This window comes from Miniopterus schreibersii (genome assembly GCF_964146895.1).
Source record: "Miniopterus schreibersii genome assembly, chromosome: 5".
Classification (NCBI taxonomy): domain Eukaryota; kingdom Metazoa; phylum Chordata; class Mammalia; order Chiroptera; family Miniopteridae; genus Miniopterus; species Miniopterus schreibersii.
Window position 1 is genome coordinate 21,818,648 of NC_138106.1, and position 19,645 is coordinate 21,838,292.

A 19,645-nucleotide genomic window follows, 5' to 3' on the forward strand; every position below is an offset into this window, starting at 1 on the left:
TAATTATTTTTTCCTGTAGAAAGTGTTTTTTGAGGAAAGGAATGGCATAACCAGAATGACGCTTCAGAAAGATCTGAGAGCTATAGTTTAGATGGATTGGAACAGTGAGAAGTTAGAGGTACAGAAAACAGTTACGAGGCCACAAAATAAATCAGGTGAGAAATAATAAGGGCGGAACGAGGAGAGTGGCCTGTTATCACTCTAAATTATGAGAGTAAAATTTTGTGACTGTTCAGATATGTGAAGTTTAGAGGGGGAAGAATTTAAGTGTCTTATTTGGCTGCCTCTCTGTTCTCTACATAGTACCCATATAGTATTAATTTGTACTAAAAAACATCAGAGCAAACAACCCCGTGAAACCTTTGGTGTTATTTATTATAAGAAGGCTAAGGGTATTGTTCACATGTTACATACAATCTCATCAGGATAATGCACAAAAGAAATATCTCTCTGGTCTCAGTAGTAGGAACACAAATGCTCATACTGAAAGGCTGTGTGGTTTTTCTTCGCATGGACACTGCGAGTTAGACAGCTACTCGTATCTACTCATTTTCTTTGGCTGATCTAGAAAGCTCAGAGCCACACATGTGACCATGTTAATTTCACTACATGCAGTACTTTGTGTACTAACTTTATTTTTGACTCTATTTTAAGCTTTTTTTTTTTTTTAAGTTTCTTTCTCTTTGTCTTGTTGTGTTTACTACTAATTGTAAAAGTGTTTATGTAATTTCATAGTATTTTAAAAGTTACCTTACATCCTTTTAAAGAACAATCTAGTGTATAGAGGATATTTTAAAATAATATGAGTTAATTCCATGTTTAAATTAAGCCTGACTTTCCCCTTTTATGGTTTTTTAAAAGATCAAATAAAAATGTAACTGGATCTGATAAAAAATAAGAGAGAGGACATATTTTATGAAGATTTTCAAGGCCTGAAAATCCAGGAAAAATTCATTGATTCAAAGACAGGCCATAAATAAAAAAATATTAAAGATATGTTATCAAATTAGTATATGGTTAGAAGAAGAAATCTTATTCCATTATAAAAGACTATTTTAAAAATACACATTCTAGCATTAAGATGATATTTGTTCTGATTTGTGTATAATTTTATCCTGGGGCTATGCTTTAAAAAGTTTTCCAGGCTTAGGAAAATACCAAAAGTTTTTGTGATTCAAAAGTGGATTAGGAATATAACCCACTGAATCCAAACATTTTGCTAATAAGTGGGCACTAGTCTGGTGCTTCTACTCCTTGAACTGTTTTGCTTGGATTTTTGAATAATAGTGTTACTTCAACATCCTTTTCACATTTTGAAACTACCGAAATGACAAAAGATGCTCCTGGGACTTACGATGGAAAGGAATTGAGCCCTAGACCATGACAGCATTTATAGCAAAACATTAAGCAGACTGAAATAACTCAATATTCATTTTTGGTTTATATAAGAAAATTAATTTCACTTGCAAGGACTGGGAAAAGTGTGCCATTGCCCATTTTCTATTTTATTTGAAATGAATACTTCCAATATTATTCAGTTAAAGAAAAAGGCATTAGCTTGGGAGTCAGGTTTATTCCACATCAGCCTCCAGTTGGCTCCATGGCTTTAGGCAAATCGGTTAATCTGTCTGCGGCTCGTTCTGTTCGTTTCTAAACCGGCACAGAGTGTTTGAAGGAGACGGTCACTTCCAGTTTGGACACCACCTGATCTTCCTCGCTTCTGTCCCCGTGCGGCTGAAAGCCTCCTATGCAGGCCCGCTCTGTGCGTGCAGAGGCCTTACAGGAGCTTCCTTCTGGTTTCGCGGTCGCCTCGGCTCTGTGCAGGCCTGTTTCGAGCTGACCCTGTCACTGACAGCTCCATAAGGGGACTGGAAAGAGGCCATGCCGAGCATAAGAAAGGCTGATTAAAGAAGGTGACAAGACGGATGTGATGAAGCGGAGAAAATAGTTAAGAGGCTAGCAGGAGAGGGCCGAGAGCCACAGGACTGAAAACACCTTGATTTGGAACATGCTTGTATGTTTTATCACTTTATCTAGAATTAACTATTTGGATAAATTCCCTCAGACCATTTCTGTGTTCCAAGGACCATGGATTAAAGGTATTTGGCTCATCTGAGTCTCCTTTCACTTTTTTTTTTTTTGCCTCTAATTGACTGCTGAAGGCAAATTTGTCCACACTCAATTCAGCCAATCTGCTTATATTCAGATCTTTTCTTACTAAACTTTCCCAGCTGATTCCTTTAATGTCACAGTGGAAGGCCCCTTAGCCTCTGGAACACACTCTCTCTTCTTTGCCTTCATTTGACCCCCCTGACAGTTCTTTTCCATCTTCTTTGCTGGCCCCTCCTCGCCTCCGGGCCTGAACAAGCTATGTCTCTCCATTGATTACATCTTTTCCTGGTCAGTGTGGTTAGAGATTTATAAATTTTACTGATCTTAAAGAGCATTTCCTAGAGGTAGTGTATATTAGGTCTTGTCTTAGTTAACCAATATAATCTCTGACTTTCAACTGGTGATATTTATATTTAACGTGAATATTGATATGGTTAGATTTAAATCGATCATCTTATGATTTGTTTTCTATTGTCTCATTTGTTCTTTGTTACCATTTTCCTCTTTTTATTACTTCTTTTGAATAGAATATTTTTCTATTTTAGTCCATTTTCTGGCTTATTAGTTATAACTCTTTTATAAATTTTTGTTGTTTTAGTGCTTGCATTAGGGTTTATAGTATATCACAGTCTACTGTCAAGTGATAGGAGGTTACCTTACGTACAGGAGAAGATCCTTAAGATAGTATACTTTCATTTCTCCCCTTCTGACCCTTGTGCTATTATTGTCACATATTTTAATGATATGTTTATTATAAATTCCATCATACATTGTTAATTTTTTGTTTAAATATTTAATTATCTTTAAAACAGATTTAAGTAATAAGATTAAGTACCGTATACTTACCATATAGTTAACATTCCCTGTGTTCTTTACTCTTTTGCATAGATTCAGATTTTCATCTCATATCGTTTCCTTCTATCGGAAGGAATTCCTTTAATGTTTTTGTAACGTAGGTCTGCTGATAATGAATTGTTTCCGTTCTTGTATGTCTGAAAACATTGTTATTTTGCCTTCATTTTTGAGAGAGAGTTTTGTTGGGCATAGAATTAATCTTCTAGCATCCAGTGTTGTATATCAATAAATCTGATTACATTATAATTTTTGTTAAAGGTACCTCTGGAAGTTTTTAGAATCATGTCTTTGTCTCTGATGAGTGGAAATTTCAGAGTGATGGACATTGCTGCTTATGTTCTTGTGGAAGAAATTTCTTGGCCTTTCCATCTAGAGACTAGTGTCCTTTAGTTTTATATTTTGTATTTCTTCAGCAATGTTTGCTTTTCTAATATCTCTTTTTTCCATTTCCTACAAATGTTAATTCAATGTTAGCATCCTTAATTAATTCTCTATGACTTATCATTTCCCTCCCTTAAAAAAATAAAGCATGTGTTTGTGTGTTTGTGGTGTGTGTGTGTTTGTGTGTGTGTATAACTTATTTTGTTTTCTGGGCAATTTAATTTTGAGGCAATTTCCTAAATTTTGTATTTCTTTGTTTATGGATATGTTTTGGCTCTCATAGTTTTAATGTTCAAGGGTACTTTCTGTTTTCATTTTCTTTTAAACATTTTTTTTTCATTTTTTGGAAAGATTGTTTTCTTATTTTTCTACTTCAGATATTCTTATTAGTTTTTTATGTTTACAACTTTAATTCCGTCTCTATCTGTTTTGTCTACATGAGTGCTTTTTCACTGTTTGCATACCCCTTTCATTTGGGTGTATTTCCTCAATGACTAGTGGTCCTCTCTTGGCTGCCCACTCATGTGGAAGAGTGAGGCTCTACAGAATAGAGTGTTACCTCTTGAATACTTGAAGGGTGTGCCTTTGGGGCTGGAAGCTTGTCAGGGAACCAAGTTTTTTTTTACTGGGGAGACTCCTAATTGTCAGGGTGGAAAGATATGTTTATATTTTTTCTTTAAGGCCATGTATTTTCTCTAGAAGAAAATCTTTACTTTTCTTCATGGGAGGAGTAGCCTGGTGGCAGGATTTGGGGGAAGCAGGAGGGGGTCTGGGGAATCCCTTGATTCATCTGCAAACTTCTTTTCAATGTCCAGGTTCATCTTGCCCTTTACTGTACCTGATGTCCTTGAGTATCAGACTTCTCCCTTTTTGTTTCTTCTGAGAATGAAGCTGTAAGCTCCTGCCTGAAGTGAGCTGCGGTGAGAAGTCCCCCTTTATGGGGTGTTGTCCATGCCACGTGATGGAGAGGGACACGGGAGGTCTACCTGCTCCGCATGCAGTTGTCAACCAGCCCTGTGCTTTAGCTCTTGGGCTCTCCCCCCTCCTCCGTGCTCCCCACAGTCACAGCACTACGCTCTCAGGAGCAAATTGGGTTGTTTCTTACAGGTTCCTCCTGTAGGTGCTTTAGGTTGCAGCTTTTTCTGCTGTACTGAGGCAGTTACTACTACTCTTCCATTCCACTGAAAAGTCTTGTCTGCTTTGGTCTACACTTCTGCTCTCATTGTCCATGTGGATTCATACACTTTTTTTTTATTTTAAAAAATCATGTACAAACCTTCACTGGCAGTTTAATTGCTTTTCAAAAGACTGTACTAGAGTTGAGTTAAGTTTAAATTGTCCTAAAGACTTCTGGCTATGTTGAAAAGACATTCAGTCAGAGAAGGGACAGTGAGAGAGCTTTTTTTCAGCATCTACCACATTTTAGGTTTTGTAAAATGCAATTAAACATTTCTTGTACGTTAGGTAGCTCTCTATCACCATTTAAAATGGAAAAAAAATCTTATTAAATTAACAAACTTTCTCCAGACCATAAAAGGAATAACTCAGCATTACATGCAATACAATTCATACTTTTTTCTAGACACCTGTGCTTCTCAACTCCTAGGGTGTTGAGATGTCCCCAGTTAGGAACGGTCCTGGTTATAGCACAGAAAGTCCCACATACCTGGAAACCCCTCAGTCCCAAGACATAACAGGATGATCTGGCTGCACATTAAAATCACAAGAGAGGGTTTTAAAAAATAAAAATTCCAGGGTCTCACCTTCCTAAGAATCTAATTTAATACATCTGGAGTGGGACTTGGTATCAGTATTTTTTAAAAGCCAGAAGTATTTGATTCTAATGTTCACAACCTTATACCATGCAACCACCCAACAACCAATAGCCTGAATTCCATCATCTTTTAATCCTTAGCTGGCATGTAAATCACTAAGTCCCGGGGTTATCCACATACACAGCATACGAAAGGAGTAGCCTCTAGACTGGGATTGTGGTCTGCTGCCTGTTTTTATAAATAAAGTTTTATTAGAATACAGCCATGCCCGTGGTTTTGTCTGTGGCTTCTTTCTTTGCTGTTGCTATAGCCACAGAATTGAGTAGTTTGAGGCTATTGGATCCACAGATCTTAAAGTATTTAGACACTGACCTTTTATCTAGAAAGCTTGCTGACTCCTGCTCCTGCCCTTAACATGAATAAAAAACAAAACAAAGCCATCGGCACTCAGCAAATGAATTCTTTCTTGACTCAAGCTAAAGCTCTAAGGCCTGAGGTGGGAAGGGAGTTGTGATTCTGCCTGTGCCTTTCATATGTCAATATGCACACATTTAACCTGGGATCTAGTTAAAAAGCAGATTCTATTTCACGAGTGTAGGGTGGGGCCCAAATCCTGCGTTTCTAAAAAGCTTGCAGGTGGTGCTATTGTGCCTGACCCTTGACAACAGATGGAGCAGCAAGTATATAGGCCACTGGTTGCTTGGTACCTAAAGCCACAGGGGCAGCTGATGACCACAGTGAAGAGCTGCTGCTTATGAGCCATGTCTGTGGGTCGGGTAAGTCTAACGAGGAAGAACACCGAGTAAGGGAAAGAAACAGGTCTTCAATGCCACTTGAGAATAGTGGTTACCAAAGTTTGTACTGGTGGTATCAATGATACTATCAGGAGGCAGCGTGACTAGCTTCACATCTAACTCCAGGCTGGGAAATGCTGGGAATGCTCGGGCTGCTGTGCCAAAGGTGTGATAAGTCAAATAATGAAAAGTTTTCCTATCTGCCAGAGTGTTGCTCCCATGCTCCGTAGGAGGGCAACAGGTCAGGAGTGTCAGGCAGAGCTCAGGGACCATGAGTTCCTGACTAAGTCAAAGAAAGTGCAGCCACAACCAGAGTAAAACAATGATTGTTTATTAAAAAAAAAAAAAAAAAAAGCCAGCAAGGTTCTTAATTTTGCTCTTGAATCTTTTGGTTGTTATTGTTGATTTTGCTTTAAGTTGATGTTATCTTCTATATCTTTATTTAAAAGTTCAATTATAAAATCTAAGTGTTTATAGTAGAAAAGTTAGAACTAAAAATATTAAATTGAATTATCCATAATCATACAAAATGCCAGAATAGTGTATGGACATGTCTATTTTCCCAAGACTTCACCCAAACTGGTTATTGTTTTGAAAACAAATCAGTAGATGAAAGATGGCATCTCATTATTTTAATTGACATTATTACAGCACCGTAGTGTTGTTCATAAAAGTACTGTGTGCACATTTAAAAAATAATCAAACAATTCAGAAATGTATGACAGAAATGTAAAGGTTTTTAAAAAATTTAACAATTTGGTGTAGAAAGACTGATGGGTGTGTGAACACAGGCTGATTTATGTAACGACTCTATTCTGTAGACTGCTTTGTTTAAGCTAAGAACTCTGTGATTAGATAGACCTGGACTTGAATAACTGTATCGTTCATTGCTTGCGTAAGCTTGGAAAAGTTACGTAAATTCTCTCATCATCTGTAAAATGCACCAATCATATAAATGTGTGTATATATAGAAATGTATATGATATGTATGTTTATTATATATATGATATAAATAGATGTAATATATATCCCATGCCCCCAGCTTATCTTTGCCTTTTTAGTGTTTTTTTTGTGTGACATGCATTCTTTGTAACTTTTATGCGATCAAATCAATTGAACTATAAGTATTTGTATTTTATTTAAGGTTTGGTATTCTGTTTTCTATACATTTTTACTATAGAAGATGCATTATTAGTGTTTATTCTGATGTTTAGATAAAGAGGGTTATTTTGTTTTTGTTTTTTTGTTTTGTTTGTTTCTACTTTTGCAATTTTGAGTTCAGCCTGAGGAGGAGACTTGGCTTCCATCCTTTTGTCTCCAGAAGGATTTGCAGCGCAGTGCAGCTCACATGCTTTCAAATTATAGACCCAGGGCCTGCTGGAGGTCCGAGGTGGCTTCCCCGACAGATGTAACTTGGCAGCTCTCACGGAGGCTAACAAGTGACTGGTGTGTTTTTCAGAATTCAAGACACACAGTGCCCTGATTCTGAGCACACTTACTCCAAAATGTTTAGACAACTCTTTCCCGTAAGAAAACATGGGTTTGTTGACACCTCGATGTAACGGCTGCTCCTGGTGAAATGCGATGGCGGCAGTCAGTGGAACCGTGATCCCCAAATGGAGGATTCAAAGAAAGATGCTCTGATCTTCGCCGCCAATTTCAGGCCAGGGGATTAAAGTGAAAGACGCTGCTGAAGGTCTGCTGAGAGCGAAGTGGCTCATGTGCGCCAGCTTTTATCTGGATCCTCCGCCGGCCAGGTGAGGCTGGTGCAGAGGAGAGTGTTCAGCGCCACTGTCACCAGGGCCTATTTCTTAGAAACTGTCTTTTGAACAGTTGAACTTGCTTTAACCTTGGCGGTTTCTTGCTAACGCTTTGTCCGTTAAGGTATTTGACATGGTGTCTTTTAGGTGTTTGAAGTTACCTTAACACTATCTACTAAATTATTTATAAAAATAACATATATTTTCCCGAATTCCTATTAAAGTTTTAACACCCGATGCTCGCGTTCCAGCTTTTCGCCAACATGGGCTTTATTAACTTTCTGTTAAGTGTCGAGTGTTTTCATGTGACCTACAGATAGCCTTGGGTGCTGATCACTTTGTTGAAATGCACACTGCAAACTTGCAAGGGAAGCGAATCAAAGCAAACGCTATTTCTCTTGTCAACTGAGAGGCACAAAAATCCTTGACGGTGCTTTCAGTGTCCAAGGCAACAGGAATCCCTGAAATCATGACTAAGCAAAACCTCCTAATAAGCAAGAACTCCGAGTTTAGTGCTAATAAAACAATTCTCACTTGGGGTACGTGCAGCTGGCAAGTTATTAAAGCCAAACCATTACTTTTTATTATCTACTCAAAACTTTTATTATCTGTTCGATAGACTGCATTAGAGTTTGTGGAAAGAGTGGATCTATTTTATAGTTTCATAAATTCTTCTGGTTTTATTTGTCAATATTTACTATTTTGAGATGCAATATTTTTATTAGCCTAGAGCTATTAGCTTTCAATAGGGTCCTTAAATTATTGTCTGTGCTGCAATTAAAAAAATGTAACAGTTTATTATTCCTGTCTACTCTCCCTATTAAGTTTATTCAACATTTAAATACACGGCACTGACAGATTCCTTACAGGAGAAAATAAACTTTCACTCACACCATATCTAATGGATGTGATTTTGTGATTCATAACAACTTTTTACATTTGATAATTTGCCTTTTGGGGTTATTTACTTATGCTTGAGAAATCTTAACCGAAATTGTCTTGTAGACCTTTCCTAACCAGGACTTATATAGGAGAAAAAAAAATTCATTTATAACAGTGACCACAACGAGCTAGATCTGGGGTCAGTCACCTGGCCTGCAGACCAAATCCACTGTCTGTTTCTGTCAAGTTGTACTGGGACAGCCACACTCATTTGTTTACATGTTGCCTGTGTTTGCTTTTGTTCTACTTTGGAAGAGTAGACAGAGTTGTGACAGAGAACTATGGCCACAAAGCAAAAAGTATTTACTATCAGAACCTACAGAAAAAGTTTGCCAGTCCCTGTTCACTTGCACACCAAAGATTATACTTTTGATGTGCTAAATTCTGTTTCTCTTCTAAAAATTTGTATTTATGTCTCCATTTTTGAATAGGAGATACCTGCATATAGTGTAAAAGTCAAGAGGTACAGGGAATATACAGTGAAAAGTCAGCCTCTCTTTTACCCTTTGACCTCCAGTTTCGCTTCCACAAGACAACCATTGTTACCTGTTTCTTGCTGGGTTTTTCTAGAAATATTCTATGTCCATATAATCTTATATGATTAAAATTATACTTTTTGGAAGGATAACAACATATACATTCTTTTCTGCATTTTTCTTTTTAAAAAATATCTTAACTATATATCTTGGAGGTTGTTCCATAATCATACACGCAGAGTTGTCTTTTATTTTGAAAAACTAATAGTTATTTCATCATAATGTTTAATTATAATTTATTTAGCACCTTATTAATGGACATCTTGTTTATGGCTGTTTTGTTGTTATAAAATTGTGCATTTTTGTGTGTGTATATATATGTTTTTGTGCACAAGTGCAAATATATTTCTAGGATAATTCCTGAAAGTACATTCCACACTTCAAGAATATGTGTGCTTTAAATTTTTTTATTAATGTTGCTAAATTGCCCTCTGCAGACCAGGTACCAATGTACATCTCTACTTAGCAAGGTGTAAGAACCTCTGTTACCACATCTGTATGCCAACATAGAGTGTCTCAAACCTTTTGACATATTTTTGGTAGAGAAAAAAATGAATCTCATTATAGTTTTAATTTACATGTAGTTTAATCCGAGTCAAGTATTTCCTTTTCTGTGAACAGTTTATGCTGCTTCCCCCCCTTATTTTGTTACTAGAGCCTCTCTCTCTCTCTCTCTCTCTTCTATCTGGTTTTAACAAATGCACACACACTTTGCTAGAAGCTGGGTGGATTCTCCACCCTCATCTCTTGCCACTTTAAGGAAAATGCTCCTGAGCTTCAGAAGTGAGTAGTGTTATCTCTTACTTCCTGTCATAATTTTATCTTGTTTAACACATATAACCTTCCTTCTAGGAACCTACCACTTAACATATCCCTAGCCACAGTAATTATGAAAGAGAGGATAGCTTTCAATATATGGCAGTAACTTTAAATATATTTTGATCATGGAAATATTTTTTCAAATGAAAATCTTATGCACATCTCTAAATACATAAAACAAATTTGTTGTAAAAATGGATTTTAGGAGAAACCACTTAGGATCTTATCAAGTTAAATATTATAAACTCTTTATCACCTCTAAAAAGCTTAAATAAATCCATGTAGTAGGACTAGGGTTCGGCTTCCAGAACCAGCAAGGAGGAGGTTCTCACATATAAGTACCACGGTGAGACTGATTGAATCCCCAGACCTAATTTGTTACCTGGAACACCATTTATCTGACCTTAATTATATAAAAAAAGATACCCACAATTTTAGACCTGATATAACTTACTGATTATGAACAGGTTATGCTGATCAATTTTGGTCAAAAATTGTACACTCAGGTCAATGAGCGTAAAAGTAATATAGTCATTTATGATTATTTTATCTAAGCATTCTGTGTATTAGATTGGATTGTTCAATTTCATAGGTGTACAATTTGCAACTAATTCATATTGGAGGTTTTACCTTGGAAATTCTTTGCTTAAAATTAGAGACTGTACTTGCAGTGGGTCTAATGGAACAGGCTGGGCTTCTAATTGCTCCAGGCTTATCTCGAGGCTCATATGTTTCAAGACTATGATATTTATTTCTAGAGTGTCATTTCTTTTTCTTGGAACCCCCCCCCCATTAAATTTATTAATTATAAAGTATATACTTAGTAAATTTAATTATTTAATTAATATAAAATTACGTGTATGTGAATATTTATGTGTGTGTGCATATGCGTGTGCATGCGTGTGTGTATAAAGAAATGATGGAAAGCAATTGTGGGAGTGTTAACAAGTAACGTATCTAGGGAATGCATTCTTAAATGGAGCAATACCACCTCCGAGGAGTGGGGATTGGTCCTGGGGAGGCCCAAAAACTTCCTCCTTTTGTCTATAAGGATACAAACAGTACATAAACAGACATATAGTATGTATATACCCGTGGCATTAAAATTTCTTTGGGTAGGGGTTGGCAATTAGGAATAAGTACCTAAGGTCTTCTCAGGACTGTGCTCTTGGAAGAGAGGGCAAAAAGACTGTTTTAGATGAAGGACATATGCAGGTGGGTTGTATTATTCTTGCAACTTTTCTGAAGGTTTGAAATGCGAGGCCCTGACCCTGATGAAACTGTTTCCATTCACTGCAGAGTGCTGGATAGTACCAGGTGACCTACATATATGTGTAAGCATTTAAAAAATGGTTTTATTGTAAGCAAAAAAAATGCAGAACTCCTTATTGGCCAATCTGGTTGTTAGTTGCTTTGATAGCCAAGAAAGAAAATGACACAAGAGCAAGAGAAATTACTGGAAGATTGGGTGTCTGAGATGGGCAGGAAATCTGGGGCATGTGCCCACAGTGGAGCCAGAGTAGCCATCCCATTTAGTGCCCACATACTGGCTGCTGGAGTCAAGGAGCAGAGAGAGTGTGAGTTACCTGAAAGTCTACAAAAGCTGTACACGATTTTTCTAAAATAGAAGTTTTCCTTCTTTTGAACCAGGTGTTCTATTATTATTATTTTTTTAACTTTTTTTTTTTAAAATCCTCCCCCGAGGATATTTTTTCCATTGCTTTTTTAGAGAGAGTGGAAGGGGAGAAAGAGAGAGAAACATCGATGTGAGAGAGATCCACTGACTGCTTGCCTCCTGCATGTGCCCCATTGGGGACAGGGATGGAGCCTGCAACTGAGGTAGTGCCCTTGGCAGGAATTGAACCTGGGACCCTTCAGGCCACAGGCCGACGCTCTAACCATTGAGCAAACCGGCTAGGGCTGAACCAGGTGTTTTAAACTTATGATTATGCACTAAAAAATTAATTCCTACAGATTAATTCAACTTCTTGCTGCAACTGTACCCAAACATTTTGCTTTCATCTGTCCTACTATGATGAAGGTCCTCTTCTTCCTGGGTAGAATCCTGATTGACGCAACTGTATCCCAGATCTTTATCTCCGGATGTGTATGCAGTGATTTTAAAGTCATTTTTCATTTACCTTCATAAAGTATAATTATTTAAATTAAATCAACTAGTGACAACATTTGGTGATGAAAAAGAAATACTTTTAAGTATAGGTTAAAGCCATTAAAAATAAACCAGATAATGGGAGAAATTTACAGCAAAATTGATCAAGGGTGAAATAGATCTTACATTGTTCATAAAGCTCATAAGGAGCTTGAGAATATTTAATACTTTAGCACCAGGCCAACCATAACTACTGAATAGAAGTAGCAGATGAAAAAAATCTACAATATATTTAAAAATTTAAGTATGGGAATAGTATCATAGAAACACAGGTGAGCCTAAGCCTTGGTAGCTCTTATTTATATATATATATATATATATATATATATATATATATATATATAAAAGATTAGAAACTCTCTGTGTTGGTAAATACATGTGTTTATCAGTCTTGCAGTAACATTTACAAATCATAAAAATTTAAGAGAATATTATGAAAGGAGAAACATCATGGCCAGAAAGAATAGAAAGAATATAACAAAAGGTCCAAAAATGTAAAATAAAAGTATTTAAACATTGTCACAGTCCGTTTTAGTTTCACCTTGAGAGGCCACACTCCGCTGATAGGTATCATTGTGCGATAGAAATGGCTGAATCTCTTTTGGATCAAAACCAGGCAGCCGAGCTAGCAACAAATATTCCCTGGGAAGCACTGCCTATTCTAATGTGTCCAAAGGCACACTTTCAACACTGATTGAAAGACTGAGGTTCACTTGGTTGGATAAAGCATAGATCATACTAGTTTGACTTATTTTTAAAATGTGGCTGTGTTTGCTATATTTATAACAATGCCTATGAAGAGAGGCTATTTTGTGAAGTGCTTCATGGATAAATACATTTTCAGTCAGGGGATTTTTATAAAAACTGTCCAGACGTGCACAGATGGACCACATCTATATAAGGAAAAAATGCTGTAGGAAGCCTCAGTACACCATTGGCCACCTCATCACACCACCTCAGACAGTCTGCCTCGTGATCTTTCCGTTGTAAACCAGGGTTGAAGGGGAGGTGAGAGAGACAAAAAAATACACATTTTGGGAAACTACTTACTTGAATGCTTAACTTTGTGGACAGCTTTATAATCAAAGAAGTAATGTAGAGGGCTTGCTTTGCCATACTGTGGAAGGAACTTGTCAAAATTTAAGGTTCATTATTTTTTCTACCAGTAAATAAAGAGACATTAAGACAAAGTCTAAAGAATGAATGACTAAAATGAGTGAATCTATTTATTTAATTTAATGTGGCTGAATACACTCAACCAACAGTTGTGAAGGGCTGTTTTGCTGCAATAATAAAAGAGATTTGAGAGTTAGACACAGACAGTTTATTATTGGAACTATGAGTTACTTGAGATCCTAGAGCTATAGTGAAAATTAATGGAGTTAATATAAAATTAGATGCCCAGCCAAAGTAGGTATTCACAAAAGATAGGTGGTTCATTTTATTCATATTAAAAATAAAATATTAGTTAAGTAAAAAACATAATTATTCATCTTCACTATAAATGTGATTGCATGAGTATTTTTCTGAGATTAAAGAACATCTAGTGGACCTGACTCCTTAGTAGATGGAGATAATCACATTTTTTCCTACTGGTAGCTGAAAAATTGTGTGCCATACAACTGGTGGTGTGTTGGAGGTAGTTTCTTTAAGCTTGCAAAAATCAATTGTAAAGTTTTTTGAAACTTTTTTTTGCAAGCTGGTTGGCATTATATTAAAAACTTGAAATCAGCCATTGTAGGAATAGTTATACCATAGAAATTGGCAAAAGCTGTTAGGACTTTTTTTTCCCTCTCCTTTCTTATAAAAGGGTGGTTGTTAAACATTTACTACAACTCCACTGCATAATACAGTCTCTGGCAAAATCTGAACTTCTCTTCTTAGTGGCTGACTTGACATTTAACAATGAAAAACCTTCATTTTTATTCTCATATTTGTAAATACGAGTTTTAAAAATATAGTGAGATCAAGTAGGAGAAAAAAATTGGATGTTAAATACGATGTATGGTTCAACTTTCATTAATTTAGGCCCTTTTCTAAAATTGATATGCATGACTTTGTATATATTAATAAGAAAGAGTTTTTTTCCTGATGGTAATTTCAAGTCTTTTTCATTAAAAAAAAATGAATTTATTACAGAGTAAATAAATATTTATACAAATTTGTAAGATAAAATGAGATAATTCAAAACATATTTTTGAATTATGGGTCAGCGCATTCTAGTTTTGTCTTTGGAACAGCTCAGAAGGTATAATTATTCTCTTTGGCCATTTTACATTCTTCTAATAAAATACTTAATAAGAACAGATATACATTAAATAAGGAAATCACCTAAAACTCAAATTTGTAAGAATATAGTATGAAAGCAAATTTTGTTTACATACACACATATCAAGTAGCCTTCTTTATGAGGGCCTGTATTAGTTTCCTATTGCTGCTATATCAAATTACCATGAACTTTGTACCTTAAAAAACAAATATATTTCTTACCGTCTTAACTTCAGAAGTTCAAAATCAGTTTCACTGGGCAAAAATCAAGGTATTGGCAGTCTGCATTCCTTCTGTGGACTCTAGAGGAGAGTCCATTTTCTTCTAGAGGTCACCTGAATTCCTTGGCTTGTGGCCCCTTCCTCTGTCTTCAAAATCAACAGTGTAGTATATTCAAGTCTCTCTCTCTCTCTGATCCCTGCTTTCATTGTCACATTTGCCTTCTCTGCCTCTGCCTCTGCCTCGTTTGCCTTCCTCTTTTCCCCTATTAAGATCCTTGTGAGTACATTGTATTCACCCAGTAATCCAGGACCATCTTGCCATTTCAAGGTTCTTAATATAATTCCATCAGCGAAGTCCCCAGTAACATATTCCCAGGTCTGGAGGGTCATTATTTTTTCTTACACAGTCTGCCCTCTGGCTTTTAAAAATTCATATTTGTCCCACTTGAAAAGTATATGTATGCCATTCCAAGTTCCCAAAAGCCTAAACTCATTACAGCATCAACTCAAGTCCAAAATCTCATCTAAAACATCAATTCAATGTCCAATTTTGTAAGTAAAGTGTTTTTATGAGGGTGACGTAAGTTACTGGAGTACATTCAGCAGGGAGTGACATGATCTTATTTATATTTTGAAAAGATGTCTCTGGTTGTACAGAGAATAGGTTGCATGTGCATGTGTGTGAAGGGTGTGAGGGAGGCTGTGCTCAAAAGTCGACATTGAAAGGTCAGCTAGGAGGCTGATAGGAATCCTGGTAAGAGCAGGAGGTGTCTTGGATCAGAGTATCATCAGTGGGGAGGCAAAAAAAGATCTAGGTTATTTTTTTGGAGGTAGAACTGCAAGAACTTATGGGAAACCAGAAACTATGTGGAAGGGCCCAAATGAGACCGAAATCCAGGCATTTTGCTAGATTTTTGGCATTAGGAATTGAAATGTCAAAGAAATAAAATGAAATAAAAAAGACTAGGGAATATGAGGTGTGTAGTGTGTATGTGTGTGAGCAGGAGGGGTTATGCCCATATATATATTTGAGCACGTTACATATGAGGAATATATTAAACATTTAAAGGGAAATATCAAGCAACCATTTGAATATAAGAATCTGGAGCTCAGTGGCAAGGCCAGGGTGGAGAACTGTATTTGGGAATATTTGGCCTATAGATGGTATACAAAACCATTGAACTGGATAGAATCATTTCCAGAGAAAGCATGGGTGGAGCATGTTTAGGCATTCTGAGTTCCCACACTGTAGAAGCGGATCTGAATGGCAGAAGCTGAATTGCAGAACACTCTGGGCCCAAGGCCAAATTGGGCTGCCCATTCCTATTCCTTGGCTAAATATTTTACACAGTCCCAGGCCTTTTGCAAACCACCCACAGGTCCTCCCTGGCAGTGGGGGTGGTCTGTGTCTTAGTATGTCCGCATCTCTGTTTACCATAGGATTGGGGGAAACTAGGAGGAGAAAAAATACTTGAGAGAGAGAGAGAGAGAGAGAGAGAGAGAGGGAGAATGAATGAATTTCAGAAGGCAGAGCCCTGCGTAAGCAGCAGCCAGGGAGCACCTGGTTTGTGGATGGAGGCAGGAGCAAGAGAAGACAGAGTGATGGTTAAATTGTTCTCTCATGGACAATGTTAATTGGAAAAACTTTTGCAGTTGTTCTGCCTCATTTCTAGCTGCTGCCAAGATTACCTTTAAATAATACAATGCTTGATAGAATTCGTTTATGAGAATGCTTTCCAGCTGATGGTTCTCTAAGATCTGGGGATCAAGAGAACATGCTTCAGTACATTTTGACAGGTGGAATTTGAGAAGTTTAGATTATGGAGTACAGCATGGGAAATGCAGTTTACCTAAAATGTATTGATGAACGTTAGATACAGAATAGTGGGGAACATACAGAAGAAGGAGGAGCGGAAGGGCTCCTATGGTAAGTTGCTGACTCCAATTACCAATGACTTCTATGTTTTGTGTAGCTTTCCTTTCTGGAATTATTGAATTGTAAGTGTAAACAAGATGGGGTGGAAGATGTCATGTTGTATAAGAGTTTACTGAGGATCTGGCAAATAGTAATTTCGGAGCTTTGTCCAAATCTTTGCTCAGCAGAGGGAGGCCCAGAGCTGAGTTGGCTGTTTGCACTAGAAAAGGCAAGCTAAATTCCTCTGCATAAGGAAGTGGAAAATTACTTTTCTCCTGGGTGGGATGTTGGCAGGAAACACAGGTACATGACTGAATGGCATGGCAGAATGACCAAAGGACTTAAGAGCAGAAGTGTCCAATGAGTTTTGTTTGCTTGATTGAGAAGGGAATGGAGATGTTGAGAACATGTGACACTCTAAGGGAAATGCAATCGTCCTAAGAGGTCTCCACCCCTCCTGAATGCCTCCTGTCTTCTTAAACCTTATGTAATGACTCTTGCACAGTCACAACGTTACACTTTACCTGAGCCCCGTGCTCTTGGAAAGCAGCCTAAGTTAAGAAATCCCCACTCTTCTAAGTTCCAGGAAATAGCTAACCCCAAAAGAAAATCATGCCCTTGCATATTCCAAGATAAGACCGCCTGCATCCTTCTTCAAGAGTCTCATAAAATCCATGGATCACTCTTTGTTTACTTGCTTCTATAAAACCCCAGACCCTCTTTCTTTTCTTTGGGATGCATCACATTAATGAATGCTTTTCTATTGCAATAGCCTGAATGAAATCATGTCTCATACAAGTACAATTAAGGGAATGTTTAGATGTCTTTAAAGAATTTAAACCTATAAAAATTACAATTGTAACTAATTGTCCTAACTGTCCTGTGCATATTTGTCTTTCAAAAAAAGTCATTTTGGTGTGATGACTTGGATTGAATTGGCCCTTTGTGCAGATTTTCATTTGCTCCACCCAGATCAAGGGTCTTTTGTTAGCCCTTTGTGCTCTCTCCCAACTGGCCATCTGGGGACTCAATAGCAAGTCAAACTCCAGGTTTTATGTTCTGGACTCTTGACTACTGGTTGAAAGATAAGGATTTGATATTGATTCTTTTTGAGTACTCTTGATTTCTAGTGCTGGTTTCTTTTGGTTTTTATAGTTTGAACATTTGATGATCTTTGTAAACAATTAATAGTTTGAGGAGATTTTATTTCTATTAGATAAAGACAACATAGAATCTGGTTTGTTGGTCTTTTCTGTTTGTTTCTTTATCAATTTTGAGATCAAATCAATTAAGAATTTGTACCCATTGGGCACAGAACAGCTCTTCTGTGAGTCTTGTATTTCTGTGTTTATGTTTGACTGATGGCTGAAATTTTAGAATTGAAGTTGTAAGGGTTCTCTCTCTGTATTTATATGTTTTAGGTTTGTGATTTAGAAAGGCCTTTTACCTTTCATTATGTGTGTGTAATGTTTTTCTGTCTCTGAATGGTATCACTAAATTGGATTATAACATTTCTTAAGAGTTTTATTTTATTCGCCTAGAGATAAAATAGTACTTACATAAACTGAATACTCTTAAAATACCCAGAAATTAGGACAATTGAACCTCAAGTATTTTCAGTGTGAAAAAGAAGTGTTTTTATAGAAACTAACTCAGAAAATTTTTTAAAATTCAAGTTCATGTAATTTGAGTAAATCTTTGCCAAACAAAAGTCTAATAATTTTGATTAAAAATGGGTAGATCCTTGCTCAGTTATCAGCATTAAGTATAACAAAAAATATATTTTTATTCTACTCGGTATGTTCTTTCTAAACTTATATAAGGTTCCTGATATAATAAAATAGCATCACTTCCACTTACCACCTATTATTAAAAAGGAAATATGTATTTAAGCAAATTGAGTTATTATTCTGATTAGCTTATTTCAATAATAATTACGTTTTGTAGTATGTAAGTTTCAAGGTAGTTTGCAAGATATTTGGTAATTTAAAACCTTGGACTTAAACCAAGTTGTGTTCATGAATGAATATTCATCGGATACCTACATCATTTCTAAGTAAGATGGAGTACTGAAAGACTAGGCATAATTTTTAGTTTGTATGTTTCTGCCTCTTGATTTATATGTGACAGAGAGTCTACATCCATGTATTTGGGTCTGTCAAATACACGAACTCTTGCCATTTTGAGAGGCTGTACTGTAAGGGCTACAGAAGGTCGTGCGATATTTATTTATTGCCTGGGCTACTTTGCTGTAAAATGATCTTGTGTGACAGTTCACGTTATACATACCCTAGTTTTCTCTGTGAAATAGGAGCTAGTGTGGTAGGAAGTTATAATCAATATACGGGAATGATGCCATACTAAGAGCAATAGTGGGGAAGAGGAACAACTCTGTATGCAAGATATACAGAACATGTTTTTGTTATAAAAAAGAAAAGTTTTTTTTAAAGTAACATAACTAGTTTTTCTAGAATGAGAAGTGGAAAGTGTAGGACAAAACTAAATAGATATAGGAAGTTGTAAAAGGTTCCCAGGAAGGGAATTTTATTTGTTGGGATCAGATCTGGGGGGTAAAGTTATGTTCATCTATTTTTATAAATTAGATGCAATAGAAAGAACCAAATTTTTTGTTAGTTGCATTATTCTTGTAATGAAACCTTGTCAGATTTTGTTTGGAAAATTATCAGTAATATATTAACCACAGTTATTTTAAATGTTTTATTAACTACAGATATTTTTTGTTTGTATTTTACTTTAATATCTTTCTCAATGCACTTGAAGTTATCTGTAAGCAAGAGCACTTTGCTTTCAATAAAGAGCTGTTTTGGAGCCTCGTGGGCAAGGACTATATGCTGTACTTTTGAGCACTTATGCAGGCTTCTCATGGTATCATTTAAATAGCTTGGAGACCAGTGGCTAAGTCAGGATTTCCAGAATTCTGGCCAAGATGCTGATGGGTTTATGAGACTAGGAACCCAAGATCAAGCAGAATAAAAATTAATTGCATAGGATTAAATGAACCAATTAAGGATGATTGTGGATTTTGTTTGGAATATTGTTGATGTTTTAATGTTCTCTTTTATGAATATATAAAGAA